This window comes from Crocodylus siamensis, chromosome 2 (assembly GCF_052110815.1).
Source record: "Crocodylus siamensis isolate JL-2025a chromosome 2, ASM5211081v1, whole genome shotgun sequence".
In the NCBI taxonomy this organism is placed as follows: domain Eukaryota; kingdom Metazoa; phylum Chordata; order Crocodylia; family Crocodylidae; genus Crocodylus; species Crocodylus siamensis.
The window spans coordinates 285,137,905-285,158,399 of record NC_143396.1 but is presented as its reverse complement, the minus strand read 5'-3'; the positions used below and the strand labels follow the sequence as shown (position 1 = coordinate 285,158,399).

Sequence of the window (20,495 nt, the reverse complement as noted above, 5' to 3'; positions counted from 1 at the left end):
AAATAACAGCAGTTATTGGAATGAAATCTTTCCATCTCCTTTGAGTTGATTACTAACCAGGAGTTTACCATATTCAAGAGCATGAGTCACTGGGCAGTTTCCTTAGTGGATAGGACTATAACCACTTCATGACAAATTACAAATGCTCAGTGTCAAAGTTCATTCAGAGGTGGACAGTGTTGGGAGCAGGATTACAGGGAATTCATAGGTGAGAATTCAGGGAAGGAGGTTGTAGCTAATAAATGTGCTTGGATTATTTTTATTCCATGCAACGGTCTTTCAGGCTCTAGCCTGAGTCTTTATTTACTACTTTAACTTCTGCCCGCATGGTTATAAAGTGCAGTCACCAGCTGAGTGAGACTGGACAAGACTCATCTCATACTCAGTGGGTGTGTCAGCACGTTCATTTACGCTAGCTTAAACGTACTACGCAGTAAGCAGGGGTAGGCTGGCTTCTACCTGCATGTTACTGCGCAGTAACTAATGGGGCGTAAATTTGATACCTGCATAATGCAGGTATAAAATATATGCTCAAATTGGAGTAAGTCACCATATTTACTGTGCAGTATAGGTGTGCACATGTAGATGCGCACCCATACTGTGTAGTAATTTCAGTTACTGCATAGTAAATGCACAGTGTATAGGCATACGACCAAAAAAAATACCAAATCATTTACTGATTTTTAAGCTGTAGTAACTTTACTCTGGAATAAGAAGTGGTTGCCTGCTCCTAAGTTGGCTGCTCAGTAGGTGCTGTTGATACGGGGCCTGGTCATATGTGGGAAGGGTGCCAGTTTGTATTGAGCACCTGTGGATTAAAGTGACTGGGGGAGAGGACACCCAGCATGTTTATGGTAACCTTACTTCATATTCCTTACACATTTTTCAAGGATTAACTGCTCTGTAGTCGAGTGGGGTTTTTTTTTTTTGGGGGGGGGGGGTTTCCCCCTACGTAGTCAGGATGTGTTTTATGTGTCTACTCTACTTTTACAGTGTAGTGAAGCGAGTTTACTATGTAGTAAACGTGTTTTGTGTCCGTACTCGCAGTCATCCCCCATTACTGGTTGTTGGAGTTGACTCGCATAAAGATCCCGCGCTCCAGAGTTGGTGGCACCCATTCAGAAAGGAAGAGAGGCCCTTTCTGGCAAGTGCGGACTAGCCTAGCTCCATCAACATTAACAGAGCTATATACTGATTTAGTCCAGAGAAGAATCCCACTCCCGGAGCTGTCTGAAGTTTCTCTCTTTCCCCTATGTTATCGACACCTCTAAGAGGAAGGACATTGCTTTTGATGAGTTTGAGGAAGCCTCGTTCTTCCTTATCACATGATTACCTACATAGTAAAGAAACAGGCAGCAGGCAAAGGCCATGCTGAGTGCACGGGAGGTTCAAAGAAGGATTATGATGGTTTGCACTATTTGTTTTCTGCTTAACCAGTGGAGAAGTTCACTTGTTTTGAAGAGAAGAAGGCAAAGGAAGGGTGTACAAAGAAGACAACTACTGGGTTGACTTGCTGGGCTCTATCATTAGGACTGAGGCCTAAAGATGGTCACAAATTGAAAATGTTAAACTTTCAGACCAGAAGTTCTGGGCTCACAGTTTGGGCCAACAAAGAACTGGCCTGAACGTTCTTCTCCCAATCCTTCTTCAATCTGGGGAAATTTTGCTCATCTCTGAGTCTCCAGGGAGAGAATCACAGGCTGCAGGCTGTCTCTTGAGTCTCTGGTGAAAATTTAGCCTTCCTGAGCCAAGTCCATCCCTGGTATAACTCAGCTTGAAGTGAGTGAAGTCAGAGCAGAGATAAATTTGGCCTGTGATTTAAAATGAAATAGGACCTTTGTCAGGGATCTACTGATTTTTTTTCACCCAGAATGAGTAATCATTGGATAGTGTATGTGCAGAAGCTGTATTTACCCACTTCCATTCATGTAGCCAGTGTTTATAGCAAGGCCATAGGCCCAATTGAGATATTTAAAAGGGAGAAAAATAATTTGGAACACTTCCATTTTTTGCTCCATAATATTGTAGGAGCCCAGTAGGTATTTGGAGTAATGTAACAAGATGGGAAGAGACAAGGCCTCTGTCATTCACTCTCTGAAGGATTAGGCGGGTGAGCAAAGTAAACATGAGCTCAGGATTAGACGGGTGATCAAAGTAGATGTGAGCTCAGTGGGGAGTTGTCATTTGTCACTGTGTAGCATTTCTGGTGCTTTTTCCCAGGGCGTGAGATGGGGTCTTTTATCCCCAGCCCCAAATTATTTGTAGCGAGGTGTCTCAAGAGCATGGACTGTAGGCCATGCCTTTCCTTTGACATTCTGGAGCATGCAACAGGCCATTAGATGGGATTATCTTGAGCAGACATTGTTCGGTGCTCTCTTTGCTTCAAATTGCTGGGGGAGCAAAGTGATTCTGGGAGCTATCCGATGAAAGCAGAGAATGGAGGATTCTTGATGCCTCTTGCTTACTTCAGGGTGAAGTGTGAATACCTCCTTAGTGTACCTACTAGCGTAAATCCAAGTGAAAGTGAAAAGAGAATGAGGACCAGGGGATCAATCCAGATGTGATCTGTAAATGGTGTATCTGTTTATATAGTTCTGAGCATCAGCATCAGCTTGCACCTGGGTACAAACATACCTGCTAAGGTAAAAGACAAGACATCATTCACCTCATGGGGCTTCGGATCAGCCTTTACACACCTTACACCGCTTACTCTGCTGATTTCTAAATGCATCTCACTTCTACATACCAAGGAAAAACTAAGACATGGGCGGCAGGCTTGATACTAGTGAATCCTGAGCCAGGGAGTCCAGAGCAGGCAAGGTCAGGAAACAAAGGTCCAAACTAAAGTCACAAGTTAGGGGATTATGAACAGGAGGATCAGAACCATGGGCAGGATGCTGAGATCCAGATATGAGTCACTAGCCAGGGCATCGAGAGCAGGCAAACCGTATTTGTAAGCGGCTGGGATGCGGACAATCGGTGAACTGACGCCAGGCTGTCAGGAGGTGGGGACTGGACTGGGGTCAGGAACTGGCAGTCCTGGATCAGGGGCTGCTTCATTCCCCGGTGTAGAATTAACTGCATCACTGTGGACAGGCTGCAGAACATGTCAATACTCATTCTGAATTATTAGCATTGTATTGTAGCAGCTGCTGTATATATCCAGCTGAGGAAGGAAGAAGGGTGATCGAACTGAAGTTTAGTCTGCTTGCAAAATGGGCAGTAGTTCTAGCATTTTTGTGGGTTTCTTCTTTTTTTGGTCAAAGCTTCAATGATCCATAGATGCTAGGGTCGGAAGGGACCTCAAAGGATCATCAAGTCCGACCACCTGCCACTGGCAGGAGGAAGTGCTGGGGTCATGTGACCCCAGCCAGGTGCTTGTCCAGTCTCCTCTTGAAGACCCCTCAGGGTAGGGGAGAGCACCACCTCCATTGGAAGCCCATTCCAGATTCTGGCAACTCTAACTGTTAAGTTTCTGATGTCCAACCTAAACCTACTCTCTATCAGCTTGTGGCCTTTGTTTCTGGTTACTCCAAGGGGTGCTCTGGTAAACAGAGCATCTCCTATTCCCTGCTGCCCCCCTCAGCCTTCTCTTGCAGAGGCTGAAAAGGTCCAGGTCCCTCAGCCTTTCCTCATAAGGCCTTCCCTGCAGGCCTCTAACCATACAAGTGGCCCTCCTTTAGACCTTGTCAAGGTTGTCCACATCCTTCTTGAATTGCGGCGCCCAGAATTGGATGCAGTACTCTAGCCGCAGCCTGACCAGTGCCGCATAAAAGGTGAGCATTCACCTCCCTGGACCTGTTCGTGATGCACCTACTAATGCATTACAAAATGCGGTTAGCTTTGCCAATTGCTTCATCACATTGACAACTCATATTCATCTTGGAGTTGACAACAACCCGAGATCTCTTTCTGTTGCTGCTGTGCTGCTGAGAAGGTCATCCCCCAGCCTACAGATGTGCTGGTGGTTCCCTCTCCCTCAGTGCAGCACTCTGCACTTGTCCTTGTTGAACTGCATCCTATTGTTCTTTGCCCAGGTCTCTAACCTGTCCGGGTCCACCTGGATTCAGTTTCTTCCCATCGGTGTGTTTGCTTCCATTTGTAATGGATATTTAACTAAAGACTTTGAGATTGGGCAACTCTATGATATACTTCATGTGAGAAATTCATTGTCAGAAACTCTTTTTCAAGGTGAACTCGGATATCACTGCCTCACCTCTTTCTTTTCTCTCTTGGATTATAAATTGTACCTGATTTCTCACTCCTTTAAAAAAAATGTATTCAGAATTCTTCAAAATATCCTTTGTTTGTTTTAGATCAGTGAAGTCTTTACCAGAGTCGGGCCTGTTTTAATCTCCTTACATAGCTCCTGTTACTATATTATCTGAGGAAATCACAGTCTTTAATGTGTGCATCTTTAAAACACACCTGTGTGACTATCCTCCTGAGGCCCACCAAAGCTAAACATGTTGCCCATGGGTCAGACACAAAGTCTGAGGTAGAAGAGTGACTTGAACTCGGGTTTGCCAGGTCCTAACAGCTGGACCCTCTGTATGTACTTTGCAAGGAAGGGACAATGTTTTTCTGACAGTACTGTTTGAATTAGCAGATTATAGTATTTAAGGCTAGAAGGGACCATTAGGTCATCTAAACTGACCCCTTGTATGTCATAGGCCAGTAAATCACCCTGTTACCCTTGTATTGAGTCCACTAACTTATGGCTGACTAAGGCATAACCTCCAGAAATGCATATGAAAATCAGTTTTTATTCAGTGGTGTTCACAACTCTTCTGTCTGCATCAAGTCCACCCCATACTATACTGTTATTGGCAGACAGTGAGTTATTAGCATGAACAATCAAACATTTGCTAAAATTTCATTTTGAACTGTATATTTGCAAATTTCACAACCCCTACTGCCCTGGGCAGACATCAGTTGAATGTGATGATTTAGACAGGGTGATCTTTCTTGAGCAGAGGCTGGGCTAGATGGCTTCCTCAGATCCTTTCCAGCTGTATTTTTTTTTTCTGGGTCTGTGATTCTGAATTGCATACGATTCTGCTCCTTGATTGGATGGTTGGCTGTCTGTTAACTAACAGTACTATATGATTTGTGAATAATATGATTGTAATTCAGATTCATGCATTATTGGAGATAAGTGTGTGTGTGTTTTTAAATTGCACTGCTATTGCAAAAGATATATAAATTACTGTGCAAATGAGACAGCATGCATGTTGTTTTCAAGTGCTCAGCACTGCTCTGATTCTGCTCTTAATAAAGTCAATGGTTCACATTTAGGCCAACGAGGAGCACTTTTGAAAGTGTCACCATGCATGGTCCCTTGTTGTATTTATAGTCTGCAGGATCTACAACAATGCTGTCCAACTTTGGCAAGGCCAGGGGCCACACGGCCCCCTGCCATGCTTCATAGATTTCATAGACATTAGGGCTGGAAGGGACCCTGCAAGATGATGGTGTCCAGCCACCTCCCCAGGGGCAGGAAGTCAGCTGGGGTCATAGGATCCCAGCAAGAAAAACATGCAGGTTTCTCTTGAAGGCATTCAAAATAGGTGCTTGAACCACCTCTGGTGGCAGGCCATTCCAGACCTTGGGGGCATGGATAGTAAAGAAGTTCTTCCTTATGTCCAGCCTGAGATGGTCCTGGAGGAGTTTATAATCATTCGAGCTTGTAATCCCTTGGGGCACTCTGGTGAACAAACGTTCTCTCAGATCCTAGTGAATATCCCTTATAGGTATAGGTGGCCATCAGGTTGCCCCTGAGCCTGCACTTTTTCCAGGCTGAAGAGCCCCATGGCTCTCAGCCTGTCGTTGTAAGGTCTGCTTTCCTGACCTCTGATCATGTGCGTGGCTCTTCTCCGGACTCTCTCAAGCTTCTCCACATCCTTTTTGAATTGTGGAGCCCAAAACTGGACGCACTACTCCAGCTGTGGCCTCACCAAGGCCAAGTATAATGGGACAATGACGTCCCGGGATCTGCTTGAGAAGCCTCTATGGATGCAAGCCAACGTTTTGGTTGCTTTACTGACTGCAGCATCACATTGCAGGCTTATGTTCATCTTGTGGTCAATCCTGACCCCCAAGTCTCTTTCTTCCATAGTGCTAGCCAGCGTAGCACTGCCGAGCCTATCAGGATGCTGCCGATTTTTTTTCCTCCCAAGGTGGAGAACTTTGCATTTTTCGGTGTTGAACACCATCAGGTTCTCTTCCACCCATTTCCTGAGCCTGTCAAGGTCAGCCTGGATTACGCTCCCTGTCCTCAGGTGTGGATGCTTTGCTGCAAAGTTTGGTATCATCGGCAAACTTGGTCAGTCCGCTTCTGACTCCAATGTCCACTTCATTAATGAAGAGGTTGAACAAAATAGGTCTAAGGACAGAGCCTTGGGGGACCCCACTGGTCACAGGACACCATGATGATTGACTTGCATCAATTGCCACCCTCTGGATCCGACCACGGAGCCAGTTCCCCAGCCAGTGGATCATGATGGACCTGAGGCCGCAGTTAGCCAGTTTAGCCAAGAGGTGATCATGGGATACCAGACTGAAGGCTTTTTTTAAAGTCAAAATTATGTGACATCAATCTCTGCCCTCTTGTCCAGGTGATAGGTCACCTGGTCATAAAAGGAAATGAGATTGGTCAAGCACGACCTACCCACAACAAACCCATGCTGGCTATCCCTCAGGATGTTGCCATTGGCCAGTCCATTAAGAATGGCCTCCTTGATGATTTTTTTTTTCCAAGACCTTCCCTGGGATAGAGGTCAGGCTAATGGGCCTGTAGTTTGCCAGATCCACTTTCCTCCCTTTCTTGAAGATAGGTACCACATTGACCTTCTTCCAATCATTGGGCATTTCACCAGAGCACCAGGAGCTCTCAAAGATCCATGCTAGGGGCTAAGCTATGATGCTGGCCAGCTCCTTGAGTACTCTGGGGTGTTCAAGCCAGCTGGCCCTGAAAATTAAGGTGTCCAGCCTCTCAAGGTGTTCCTTCACAAGGTCAGCATTGATGGAGGACAAGGAACCACCCTCACTTAGGTTTCCCTGTCCTGTAAAGGGCAGGGGCGTCCCATGGGACTTGTGAAAGACTGATGCAAAGTACTCGCTTAGCAAGTTGGCTCTTTTCTGGGTGTAGGTTATCAGTTCTCCCTTTTGGTTTAGCAGGGGTCCAATGTTGCCCTTGGTTTTCCTCTGACTCCCCACATGTCTAAAAAAGGACTTTTTATTGTCCTTGATACTTGATGCTGCTGGTACCCACAGCATGCTGCATGGGTGTTGTCATTCCCCCCACCCCACATGGTGCCACATCACCCCATCCCCAGTGTTGGGGCAAGAAGCAGAAGCCAAAGAATGGAGGGGCAGTTTGGAGACCCCAGTGGCAGCAGCAGCCAATGACTAGGGAGCAGCAGCTGGATCATGAGCCTGGGGGATGGCAACTAACCCCTTGTCCTGTGAGCCATGAGCTGGACAGTCCTAATTTAGGTATAAGTTGGACAAGGACTTGAATGGGATGGTTTGGATAGGGTGGTCCTGTCTCAAGCAGGGGTTTGCAATGGAAGTGTCTTACAGAGGTGCCTACTAACCCTGCTTTTCAATGATTCTGTGACTCTAAAAGAGGCCAAAGTAACTGAATAAATTTATTAGTTGGAAATTATTTGCTTGGTTCCAACTGACAGTCACCTAGTGTTCCCAACGTATATTTATTTTGCATATGAAGATGCAGTTCTACTTTCAAGGTCAGCTCCAGAATGTTAATTTCATGAATAATTAGGCATATCTGTGTTCCATTTGTAATCAATGATGGATATTTGACTAAAAACATTCTTAAATTAAAAAAAGGAGTTTATCCAGTCCTTGGCTTTAATTTCTACATAGGTATATTCAACGTAATTGAAGCAGTAAGTGCTTTTTTATTTCGTCACACAACAATTCTGTCATTTCCCCATAAGTGCTAAGATTAGTTTTGTGTAGAATGCCATTAGGATCACGATAAGATCAATTGTTTGTAATTCACTTTAATCCGTAAGGTAATGAGACAAGGAAATTACTTGGAAAGTCCCAACCAGGGAAAGGATAAGGATAATATAATTTCATTAATGTAAAAGCACATCAACTGTGCTAGCATGTGGCAGGAAGTTGTTATTGATTATGCATACACACTTGGGCTAAGAGAATGTGTCCTCCAGTAGATACTGTGGTATCTGAAGCCTGATCCCTTTCAGGGAGTGGGGGGTACTGGCCCACTTCATCCTTAGATTGCCAGCAACATCCATCTGAGGTGGGAAGGGGCATCATTTGTAATGTCAAGGTTACTATGTTCAGTTCTATTGTTTGGCTGTCATGTGCTCAGCATTGTCTGGAGAATGGCTTTTGGAAGGTGCTTGTTTTCTTCTATCCTGAAGGCTTGAAGAAATGGTTTCAGGATGCAATGAAGAACAGACTGTATGTTGAGGGGGCTGCCTAAGAGCCCAGGGGGCTTTCTCCACAGTTGGTGAATGCTAGGTTCTAGCAAGGCTATCCCCTGGGTGGGAGCCCAAAGGGAGTTGCATAGGAGCTGCTACATTGCCTCTGTGCAACCCAAGCGTTCTGGTCCATAGCTGCCTTATACCCCTTCCTCTTTTCCTGCTTTTGCCTAGAGAGTATGGACTTTCCAGGGCAGCTCCCTACCTTATCTTGGCTCAAGAGGTCTCCTTCATGGTACAGTCAGTCAAAAAACCCAAGTCTGAATCAATTCAGTCTCTGTAGGTTAGTTTAAGCTGCACAGATTAAATTGAAACAGAAGTGAACAGACATTTCCCTTTGATTCGGGAAATGCAGCCACATGTCTGCAGTGGCTCCGGCCAGAAGCTGGGGGGCACTAGAGCATAGCTTTCTGGCTGTGTATTCACTTCTTCCTGCTATCCCTGAGGTCTCTGGGAATCGTAGTCCAGAATTACAGCAGCAGGACTCTGCAGCGTTGCTCATCACTTCTTCCTGGTTCCTCTGGGATTTGTAGTCCACAGTTGCAGCCAGCACTAAGTTTGAGCAGGGAAGGGGTGTTTAACCCAGCTGGGGTTTGCCTGCGTGGGAGACAGTACCCTGCAAACTGGGCTGCATCCCCAGCCAGGCCTGTCCCCACCCTCCACCCCCTCGTCAGCTAGCCCTCACTGCTGCATCTAGGAAGCAGAGGGGTGGGGCCAGCCCTGCTCTCTGGAACAAACAGCACAGCTCAGCCCAGGGCTAGAAAGCATGCTGGGATGCTGGGGGACTGTGATTTAAGTTGAACCAGGAAAGGGTCTGAGACAGAAGTTTCATAAACTGGTTTGACCCAAATCATTTAAGTCTGATACTACATTCAACTAGGCTTATCTTAAACCAGTTTCAGCCATTTTGAAATGGGTTTATGTGCACTGAACTTGCATTCATTTACAGGTTTAAATCAATTTCTGATCACTTAAACTGGTGTATATGTAACTTCTGCCTCTAGCCCATGTGCACCCACCAAAATCCAAAGCCTTTATTGCCTTAGGACTCCTAACAGTCAAGCTTTTTGTTCCAGGTGGTTGGACTGCATTTGGTTATCCATTGGAGTGGGACCCCTTCTTCTCCACCATGATGAGTTCCTGCTGAGTACAGTACAGGGCTACCTGTACTTTTCCACTTCTTCCTGCCATAATTCACTGCTTCATTGGTTTTAAGGACAAGCAGGGACCATTACAGTCATCTGGTCTGATCTGTATTGCAGTGGCCTTAGAACTCTAGCTAAGGATGGTGATGTCCAGATGCAGAATTGTAGGTGGGCCAGAGCATCTCTTTTAGAAAGGCATCTAGTCTGGATGTTAGCATACCAAATCATGAGGAATGTAACCCATATCTCAGGATAATTAGTAGTTTCCAAGGATACCCAGTTTTTCTGAGGGTGCCTGGTTCAAAGACACTTTGAAGGGAAAGATGAAAGCTTCTCAAAAATGGATTATTTAGTCTGGGTGTGAAAAATGAGGTCTTCCCACCTGACAGAGATTTAAAGGGCAAAGTGATCCCAGGCAAGTAAAGTACCAAGTACCCAAATAACAAAATCACTGGTAGCTGTTTATAAAAGTCATTGGCAAACTGTTTTGAGTGTAACTTTGGCTGTGAATCAGCCAGGTACCTGGGTGTGTGCTTAACTGCCTTACTGCCCTGGAGTGTACTATAATGCCATATTTTCCTGCATACAATATACTTTATCTAAAAAGACAGCTGCTGGAAATGAGAATGCACATGTATGTGAGGAAATATAGTAACAGCAGTTTCTGACACTTAAGCTCCTGCCCAGAAAAGGTGAAAGTAACTGGACACGCAATCCATGGGGAGCAGAACGTGAGCCGGCCTGGCTCCCTGGCTGCTGCTACTCAGTGACTTACTGTAGTTACCCACATCCAAGACAACTGTGAATTTAAGACAGCCCTCCAATAATTACATTCCAGATATAGCAAATGTATATAATTGTTATCATTTTCGCAGTATAGAATCTAATTTTGGAGGGTCATCTTAAATTCATACCCCCCTCACTGCAGTGGGGAAAGCTGTGGGGGAGGTGCAGGGGAGCAGGCAGCAGGGGAGCCAAGTGGTATGACTCCTGCTCCTTAATGCTAGCCCTCCCACCTTCTTTCTCCCATTGGTGTGTGCATGCCTCATGCCTGTCCCTCTCTGTAGGGCTTGTACTCCCTGGGGCCTGTCTCCCCATGCCTGTGCCCCCAGTAGCTGCCCCTCCCGACAGTGCCTGCACCCCCAACACGAGTGCATTCTTATTTCCAGCAGCTGGTTTTTAGAAAAAAAGTGCGTGTTGTATGCAAGAAAATATGGTATTCAAAATACACACCAGGGCAGCAAGGCAGTTAAGCACACACCCAGGTGCCTGGGTGAATTACAGCCAAAGTTTATATCCAGAACAGTTTGCCTTTGACTTCTACAAACGGCTACCAGTGAGTTTGTTATTTGGGTACTTGGCACTTTTTACTTGCCTGGGATCACCTTGTTCTTTAAATCTTTGTCAGGTGGGAAGACCTCATTTTTCATACCCAGACTAAATTATCCATCTCTGAGAAACTTTTACGTTTCCTGCTGCAGTGTCTTAGAAGCAGACACCCTGGGAAAGGCTGGGTGTCCTTGGCAACTGCTACTGGTCCTAAGAGATGGGGTAAATTCCTTATTCCTATCTACCACTTACCCTCCACCCCAGTGCCTGTGCCCCATGGTGCCTTCCCCACCCTCCCCAGCTGCCTGCCCCTGCATTGCCTCCTCCATCCCCTTGCCCCTGCTCTGGCAGGCTCTGTGCCTGCTCCAGCTTAGGGCACAGAGCACAGCCCCAACCTGGCCCAGTAACAGTGCTGGAGCAGGGACAGAGCCTGCTGCCACCTGAGCAAGGGTAAGCACTAAGTAGCAGGGGGAAGGGGAAGAGTGGTGGGGGACAGAAGCTGTGGGAGAAGGAAGATGAGGGAGCAGGGCAGAAGTGGCATGAGGCCTGATGCACCATGGCAGGGGCGGTCAGGTAGAGGGTCAAGGGTACAGAATCAGGCATAAGGGAGGGTAAATAGCAAGGGGGACAGGTGACAGAGAGCAAGCCTTGTGCCTCACTGCCTCCCCACAACCTATCCCTGTACTGCCTGCATGCTGTCTGCCCCTACAGCCTGTGCCCAACTGCTCCCCACACTGCTTGCTGCCTTATTGCCCCTCCACCTCCTGATCCCCACCACCTGCCCTCCTGCCACTGCTTACACCACTGTAGTGGTGGTGGGTTGAATTTAAGATGGTCCTCCAATAATTAGATTCTATACATGGAAAATTATAACACGTATAGATTTTTCATATATAGAATCTCATTTTGGGGGGTCATTTTAAATTCAAGATCATCTTGGATTCAGGTAAATATGGAAGCATTGGTTAAAAATTGCAGGAGAATGAAACCAATATTAAGGTTCTTTGGAAGTAAGGATTAGAATGGTCTAAGAGCCAGTTCCCGGTGGGAGTATCAGCCTTCTCTATAAAAAATATTACAAAGAGTCTTAAGTTAATTGCTGCTTTAGAAATGCACAATTGTTGTTCTGCTACAAAGAAGTAGGTCATTCTATTCACAAGATCCCTGCTGTAATGTAATTATTGTGAAAATCAGATGATAATAAATGTTTTTTGTGCTTAACTTGAATTTAGGCAAATTTAGCATCATTAGAGCTGTAACAGGCTCTGTGTGTGTGTGTGTGTGTGTGTGTGTGTGTGTGTGTGTATCACGTTTAGCTAAACCTTGCACATAAGCACAGAATTTTTTTCTGGATTATAAAATGATTATAAAAAATTGTAAGATCATCAGAAACATATTGCATCTGGCACCAAAAACTGGGATAGAACAGTTACAGCTTTCTTAATCACAATAAAAAAAAAAAAAAAGAGAGAGAACACAGAGGTTTGAGGACAACTTTTGTAGCTGAATTCCTTTTTTAGCTCTGCCAAATATTTTAAGTGTTTTTGCTTTCAGACAAAATTTTCCCATATGATGGTGTCTATCCCATGCTGCTGATTTTTTTGTCTTTCCTTTTCTAATCACTGGAACATAATGGGAGAGTCAAGTAATTTTTCCCCTTGGAAGCATAAGTGAAAGCTATCCTACTTCTCTTCTTAATTTTACATGTTACAGCACAATTGAGGGAGTCTGGCAATGTGTTGTTTTGTTTTTTTTTGGGGGGGGGGTTGTTTTTGTTTCTTTTCTTTGCTTAATGCAATGGTACTCAAACTAACTGGCCCTGTGGGCCAGATGAGTTGAGAGGTAGAGAGCCAGTCTGTGGATCAGATCTCACATGTGGGGTTAGTCTGTGGGTCTGTTCTAGCACGGGGTCAGTTTGCACACCAGATCCAGCCACAGAGCGACCCCCTGTGCTAACACAATCTAGTGCACACAGCTGTCGTCCAGACCATGAAGCTCCTTGTGGGCCCAGAAGCTTGGTGTCGGGGGCAGTGACAGCATTAATTGCTTAAAAGCTCTGGGGAGTAATTAATGCTGCCACATCTTCCCACTGCTAAATTTCTTGGCCTGTGGAGAGCCCCACAGGCCAGATACCACAGCTCCAAATTTGGCCCACAGGTCATAGGTAGGGATCTCCATAAATCTCAGAGGAAGTACCCTCTGCAGTGCCTCCTTTAATTATTTTTTGTTTCACCACTTGCCCCTCCTGCCCCCAGTTTGGCAGAGGGGTCCTGCCATGCAAGCTGTTTGCTGCTGATCACCAGGGAAGCAAAAATGCAATTTTAAATATGCTGCGGTTTTTGCCTTCCCGCTGCTGTTTGGCAGAGGGGCCCCAGTGGCCCTGCTGCTCACTGCTGGCTGGCAGGGAGGCAAAAACTGTAACCTATTTTAAACCATGGTTCTTACTTCCCTAGTAATCAGTAGCAAATGGCTTGGCCCATGGGGCCCCTCTCCCAATCAAGGGCAGGAGGGGACAAGCAGTGAAACGAAAAACATTTAGAGGAGTTGCTACAGGGGGGCATGTCATGATTTACAGAGATCCCTAGTCCCTTCACATTGCCCGAAGACTGGAAGAAGGCCAATGTGGTGCTGGTCTTCAAGAAAGGGAGGAGAGTGGATCCGGCTAACTACAGGCCCATTAGCCTGACTTCTATCCTGGGGAAGATCTTAGAAAAGTTTATTAAGGAGGCCATCCTTGAGGGACTGGCCCAGGCTAACATCCTAAGGGATAGCCAGCACGGGTTTGTTGCGGGTAGGTCTTGTTTGACCAATCTCATTTCCTTCTATGACCAGGTGACCTATCACCTGGACAGAGGAGAAGAGATTGATGTCATATATTTTGACTTCAAAAAAGCCTTCGATCTGGTATCCCATGATCACCTCTTGGCCAAACTGCCCAGTTGTGGCCTTGGCTCCACCACGATCCGCTGGCTGGGAAACTGGCTCCATGGTCGGACCCAGAGGGTTGTGATTGATGGCAGTCACTCATCGTGGTGCCCTGTGACCAGTGGGGTCCCTCAAGGCTCTGTCCTGGGACCCATACTGTTCAACATCTTCATTAACGATGTGGACATTGGAGTCAGGAGTGGACTGGCCAAGTTCGCCGATGACACCAAACTTTGGGGCAAAGCATCCACGCCAGAAGATAGGCGGGTGATCCAGGCTGACCTGGACAAGCTCAGCAAATGGGCGGACAAGAACCTCATGGTGTTTAACACCGAAAAATGCAAGGTTCTCCACCTTGGGAGGAAAAACCTGCAGCTTCCTTATAGGCTCGGCAGTGCTACGTTGGATAGCACTACAGATGAAAGAGACTTGGGGGTCATCATTGACCACAAGATGAACATGAGCCTGCAATGCGATGCTGCGGCTAGTAAAGCGACCAAAACGCTGGCTTGCATCCATAGATGCTTCTCGAGCAAATCCTAGGACGTCATTCTCCCCTTGTACTCGGCCTTGGTGAGGCCGCAGCTGGAGTACTGCGTCCAGTTTTGGGCTCCACAATTCAAAAAGGATGTGGAGAAGCTGGAGAGAGTCCAGAGGAGAGCCACACACATGATCAGAGGGCAGGAGAACGGATCTTACGATGACAGGCTGAGAGCCATGGGACTCTTTAGCCTGGAAAAGCGCAGGCTCAGGGGTGATCTGATGGCCACCTATAAGTTTATCAGGGGTGACCACCAGGATCTGGGGGAACGTTTGTTCACCAGAGCGCCCCAAGGGATGACGAGGTCGAACGGTCACAAACTCCTGCAAGACCGTTTCAGGCTGGACATAAGGAAGAATTTCTTTACTGTCCGAGCCCCCAAGGTCTGGAACAGTCTGCCAGCGGAGGTGGTTCAAGCACCTACATTGAACACCTTCAAGAATAAATTGGATGCTTATCTTGCTGGGATCCTATGACCCCAGCTGACTTCCTGCCTTTTGGGCAGGGGGCTGGACTCAATGATCTCCCAAGGTCCCTTCCTGCCCTAATGTCTATGAAATCTAGTCAAAGGCTGAGCACCACTGGCCTAATCTAATATTACAAAGGATTCAAGTTCAAAGCAATCCAGACTTGAGGTCTAGGAAAGTGCCTAGGGGCAGGAGTTGGTGGTATTTTCAGAAAATAAGTTATACCTACATGATTCTTTTTGTATATCTCTACCAGCCCATCAGGAGGAGTGCTAGAGGGTTAGAACAGTTTGGTAAGATACAGAATACTTCTTTTCTTTTCCCACACATAATTCAAGTATGTATGTATAGGTAACTGCCACACTTTTATAGATTTCACAGACATTTGGGCTGGAAGGGACCCCAGAGGATCATCGAGTCCAGCCCCCCGCCCCAGGGGCAGGAAGTCAGCAGGTCTCATAGGATCCCATCAAGATAAGCATCCAAATGTGTTTTTGAAGGCGTTCAAAGTGGGCGCTTGAACTGCCTCAGGTGGCAGTCTGTTCCAAACCTTGGGGGCCTGGACAGTGAAGAAGTTCTTTCTTATGTCCAGCCTGAACCGGTCACAGTGGAGTTTGTGACTGTTTGTTTGATCTTGTCATCCCTTGGGGCGCTCTGGTGAATAGTCGTTCCCCCAGATCCTGATGAGCACCCCTGATAAACGTAGAGGTGGCCATCAGATCATCCCTGAGCCCTGTGCTTTTCCAGGCTGAAGAGCCCCATTGCTCTCAGCCTGTCGTCGTAAGGTCTGCTTTCCTGACCTCTGATCATGCTCATGGCTCTTCTCTGGACTCTGTCAAGCTTCTCCACATCCTTTTTGAATTGCAGAACCCAAAACTGGACGCAGTACTCCAGCTGCAGCCTCACCAAGGCCGAGTACAAGGGGAGAATGATGTCCCAGGATCTGCTTGAGAAGCATCTATGGATGCAAGCCAGAGTTTTGCTCGCTTTACTAGCCACAGCATCACACTGAAGGCTCATGTTCATCTTGTGGTCAATCATGACCCCCAAGTCCCTTTCATCTGTAGAGCTAACCAGCGTAGCACTACTGAGCCTATACGCATGGTGCAGGTTTTTCCTCCCAAGGTGGAGAACCTTGCATTTTTCAGTGTTGAACACCATCAGGTTCTCGTCCACCCACTTCACGAGTCTGTCCAGATCCACCTGGAGCACCCTCCTGTCCTCAGGTGTGGATACTTTACCCCAGAGTTTAGTGTTGGTGGCGAACTTGACCAGCCCGCTTCATTGATGAAGATGTTAAACAGTATTGGCCTTAGGACAGAGCCTTGTGGGACCCCGCTGGTCACAGCACACCAAAACGATTGGCTCCCGTCAACTACCACCCTCTGGGTCCTACCATGGAGCCAGTTTCCCAGCCAGCGGATCGTGATGACGTCAAGGCCACAGTTAGCCAGTTTAGCCAGGAGGTGATCGTGGGATACCAGATCGAAGGCTTTTTTAAAGTCGAGGTATACAACATTGATCTCTTCCCCTTTGTGCAGGGGAAGAGAGAGATGTGTTTTCTTTCTGGTTGCATTTTAGAGGTAGAGAGGCATGGTTGTGTGTGTGTGTGTGTGTGTCCTTTGTACACTTGGTGATTGACTTTGAAGTGATAAAGGGATCCTTTGTATGGAAAGAGCTGTGTTCATGTATTATGGACTTTAAGATGGTATTAGCCAAAGTGATCTGAGCCTTTAAAACTGGCTTGATGTAGTTCAAGAATCATGACAAGGTTTCCAGTTAGCTTTTATTACTTCCCACCCAATTAGCCTACTCTTGTGATTGATAGATTTAAAGGTGTTTGCCCACCCACCTAAAATAACACTCCAATGTAGTAGGCATCATTAGACTGGGCTGTAAAAGGGCTTTGTTACCTTCTTGTTACCCAACTGAGCTGACTGTAATTCTGAAGTGGAAAATAGGTGACCTGCATATATTTTAAAAACTAGGTAAAGGAAATATCACAGATTATATTTGGGAGCTAAAGGCACCTGGGGAAGATATCACTCATGCAGCCAAAGTTGTGATCATCTCTGTAGTGTCATTCCCCTGTGAAAAAGTGAGATCCTTGAAAATGGTTTAATACTTAATCACTGAACCTTGATAAAAGAACTGTCTTCATGATTGCCTCCTACCTGGGTGAGAGAGATGTTCATTTAGAAAGATGGCAGAGTTCCCAAAGGGTAAGCACTTTGTCTCTGTGCCACATAGACAAATCTAGCACTGCCGGGAGAATTAATGAAAGGTGCCCCTTCTATTAGTCATTTTCAGTTCATTGAGAATAGCAGGATATTGATGCCAGAGTACATGACATAAAGTAGTTCATAACTTTGGAGTATGATATTTCATGGGTTTTTATTTTAATTCCAGGCAACATATAATTCTCAAATGGGGATTCCCAGAACCTGCGTTGCCTTTGTAACTTAAGAGTGCACTCCCAGTCACTTGTCAAGTTCTCCAAGTGACCTGGTGAAGTGCCAGAGTGATGTCTTGTGCAAAGTGGAACAGTGTGTATTCATGCCTCATGAAAGACTGTCCCAGAAATCTCACATTCAGTCATATCAATGAATCTTCAAGGAGACTGTTCCTGTGAGAGCCCCAAACTAGCCAGTTGTTCTGCAGCGCCACGGAGAGTGCATTGGGTGTTCCTCAGTTGCACGCGAGGCTAGCGAATGTCCTCGAGGTCTCCTTTAAGTAGTCGAGCTAGCATGCAGGTTTCCTTCTATAGCTTCTGACTCTTTCTACCAATAGACCACCATCTGCAGTGGGAGCAAAGTAGATGCTCAAGTGTAGAAGCCTTGTAAGTAGGAACAGACCACTTGGTCTTTTAGACCTGGTCTGAGACAGGTTAAGGCATGTCTGCAGAGATTGCAAGCCGTGGTGGGGAGTGAGCATCCATGCATGCCTACTCTGTGCGTGCTAGACCTGAAAAAAGATGCTGTGTAACTGCTCTCGTGTCGGGCTGATGGCAGGGCAGTAAGAACACCCCAGATGGAGAGCTCTTGGTGTTTACCCACTGCCACTCTGGGGCCACTACTTTGTTTCCATTTGGGGGTGTAGCTTGTGCAGAAGAGGTATGTTCTGTCTTGCTGTGGCCCTTCCTAGCATGATCTGGAGGAAGTGTTGACATGACCTGGGCTAAGAGGGTGCTGAATACTTCAGTGGCCCCACCAGCACCTTTGTCAGGCCTGCTCTGAATAGGGCTGCACCCTAGGAGCAACGATGAAAAACAGGATGGCAGTGGAAAAATATGCAAAGCTCAGGATAGGCCCCTTCTGTACTGCATTCATTTTAAGAGCTGTGTGTCAGACAGTCCCACATTACCTGTTTCCAGATCTAACCACAGGAGCTAGTTTCCATTTGAGGACATGGGAAATAGGCTCAGGAAATAGCTTTTGATAGAGGTCGTACTAGTCATGAGAGAATCCAAACTTCCTGCGGCTGTGATTTGCAGCTGGGGACACTGGGATCAGGAATTAGCTGCTCTGTCATTTCAGCCCAAATGTCTAATTCATCACTTTGCCAACTGCCATTTTGGAGGTTTGTTGTTATGAGGATTCATGGCCACTTCAGTTTGTTTCCAATAAATGCTCCAAGGGACTCTGAGCTGCACACTGTCAGCCCTGGAGAAATCTGAGAGGAGCCTTTGTGGGATTTTGGACTCGGGAAGCTCTAGGGGCAGTGTAGTAGCAAGGGGACAGGTGCATAAAACTGCATCACTCCACTTGCTGCTCCAGCAAATGTCCAGGCCTGAAGCATTTCTCAGCAGTGCCTTTATCAAGGAGGCTGGCTGTGTAGCAGGATCTCTGAGAAGATGGTCACTGGCATGGAGGTTTGAAAGGGGAGCTGCATTTAGTGGTCAAGAGGACTGGTAGGGGGTGACCTTCTGCTGAGGGACTCTTCAGAGGGCATTTTCAAGCATGCACTGCATTCCCTTGTATTGCCAGAGAGCAGTGTCATTTTTGTTAGCCACAGCTGGCAGGGACTGGGACTCTGACTTGCCTTTACTTTTTATCATTGTTATATGACAATCCTCATCATTATCGTTGCTCCTGGAAGTTTACAGAGCTCAGGAAGCAGCCACAGTGCTGTACGTCAGGGACATCAAATATGCTGTAGGCCCCAGGCCAGATCTGCAGCATAGCAGTTCCTCACAGGTTGGATCCAGCCCACAGCACAGGATGGAGGCAGCAGCTGCCACCAGGGTGGCAGTAGGGCAAGTAGCCACAAGCCAGGCAGCAGGTTGCTATAGTGGGGGCTGGGCAGCTGCAAGGCAACTGAGGGGTGTGTCGCACCCCTTGCTTGCTCCCTGCCAATGCTGGTCATGTCCACTGGGTCCCCAGGATGCTGTGGTAGGCCCTGCCCATACCCCCAACTTGTGGTAGTCTGGCAGGTTGAATGCAGCAGCTCCATGGGTCAGATCCAGCCTGTGGGCCATGTTTGACCCCCCTGCGGTGATGCAGTGGAACATGACACCTTTCCTGCTCTTTGGTTTTTCTGACCTTGGGGCTAAATGGTGCCCTGGCTTCTCTGTGGAGCACCACGCATGTGTGCAGAGCTCCCCTGGCTGAACAGGCTCATTCAAGGCATTTTAGCCTTGTAGGGCAGACACAGGCAGAGTGCCTGAGGTAGTGCCTAGGGGAGTACACTGTATAGTGCTCCTAAAATCAGCTGGGGAGAGATGCAGCATACAACTCATTCCAGGCGCAGAACTTGGCGTGAGTGTGAGTGTGCGCGCGGGGAGAGGGGGGGGTCTTAGCACTGGATTTATGACTCAAATACCTTGCTCTGAGGAGACTTGAATCCTCAGACCAACCATGGCTTTTCCATTTGATAATAGGCAAATTTTATTGATACACAGCGATTTGCAAATAATAATGCAAACAATTCTATACCTACCAGTCCTAGAGCTGTACAGGCTCAAAGGACGTCCGGCCAGTACACGAGCTTCACTCCGGGGTTCTCTCTTGGACGTCGGATGTCAGCAGCCTGGAGGTTGGAGGCTGAGGGCCCCCTTGTCCCTTCCCCCCCCCCAACTGGGGTGGGTGAGACAGGCTGGTGGTATGCCCATAGTGGCCTCGGGTTCCCCTCTTGGGAACCCATTGCTGTTCTGAAATCCCTTCTCTTGTAGTATTTTCTCCTCCTGATGACTCTTCACCACTGGCCGTCGCTCATTGGTCTCTGTGGTTGTCATACTGTCCATGTTCTGTCCTGTCAGCATATTCCTTTGTTTCACAAACCCATCACATGCACACATCTTAATTTGGGCTTTCTTGGTCTTCTCTTAATTTGGTCTGTTCCCCAAAACTGGAAATCCCAAGGGCCCTGCAGTTGGGCACTGTAACCTGGTCAATGCATCAGAGTCCTTTATCTCGTGTTATGGAACAGCGTGGTATGCCCCTGCAACTTCCCAGCCCACATGTCTGCTGCTTGCCTGTGTCAGCCTTGGGCCTTGAGGGAACTGTCAGAAACAGGCTTTTAGAAATCAGTTAACCCTTGCTGTTGGGCTGGACCACTCTTTTAATACATATTTACTTTACCTACAAGCCAGTTCCCAAAAGCAAACCTCTAA

The 20,495-nt window shown here is 47.0% G+C and overlaps 1 protein-coding gene across 2 annotated transcripts in view; it reads left to right on the top strand.

Annotated features, from left to right (window-relative positions):
• Positions 1-20,495, top strand: part of ARMH4 (armadillo like helical domain containing 4) — a 138,491-nt gene that overhangs the window by 102,061 nt on the left and 15,935 nt on the right. The window lies entirely within an intron of this gene.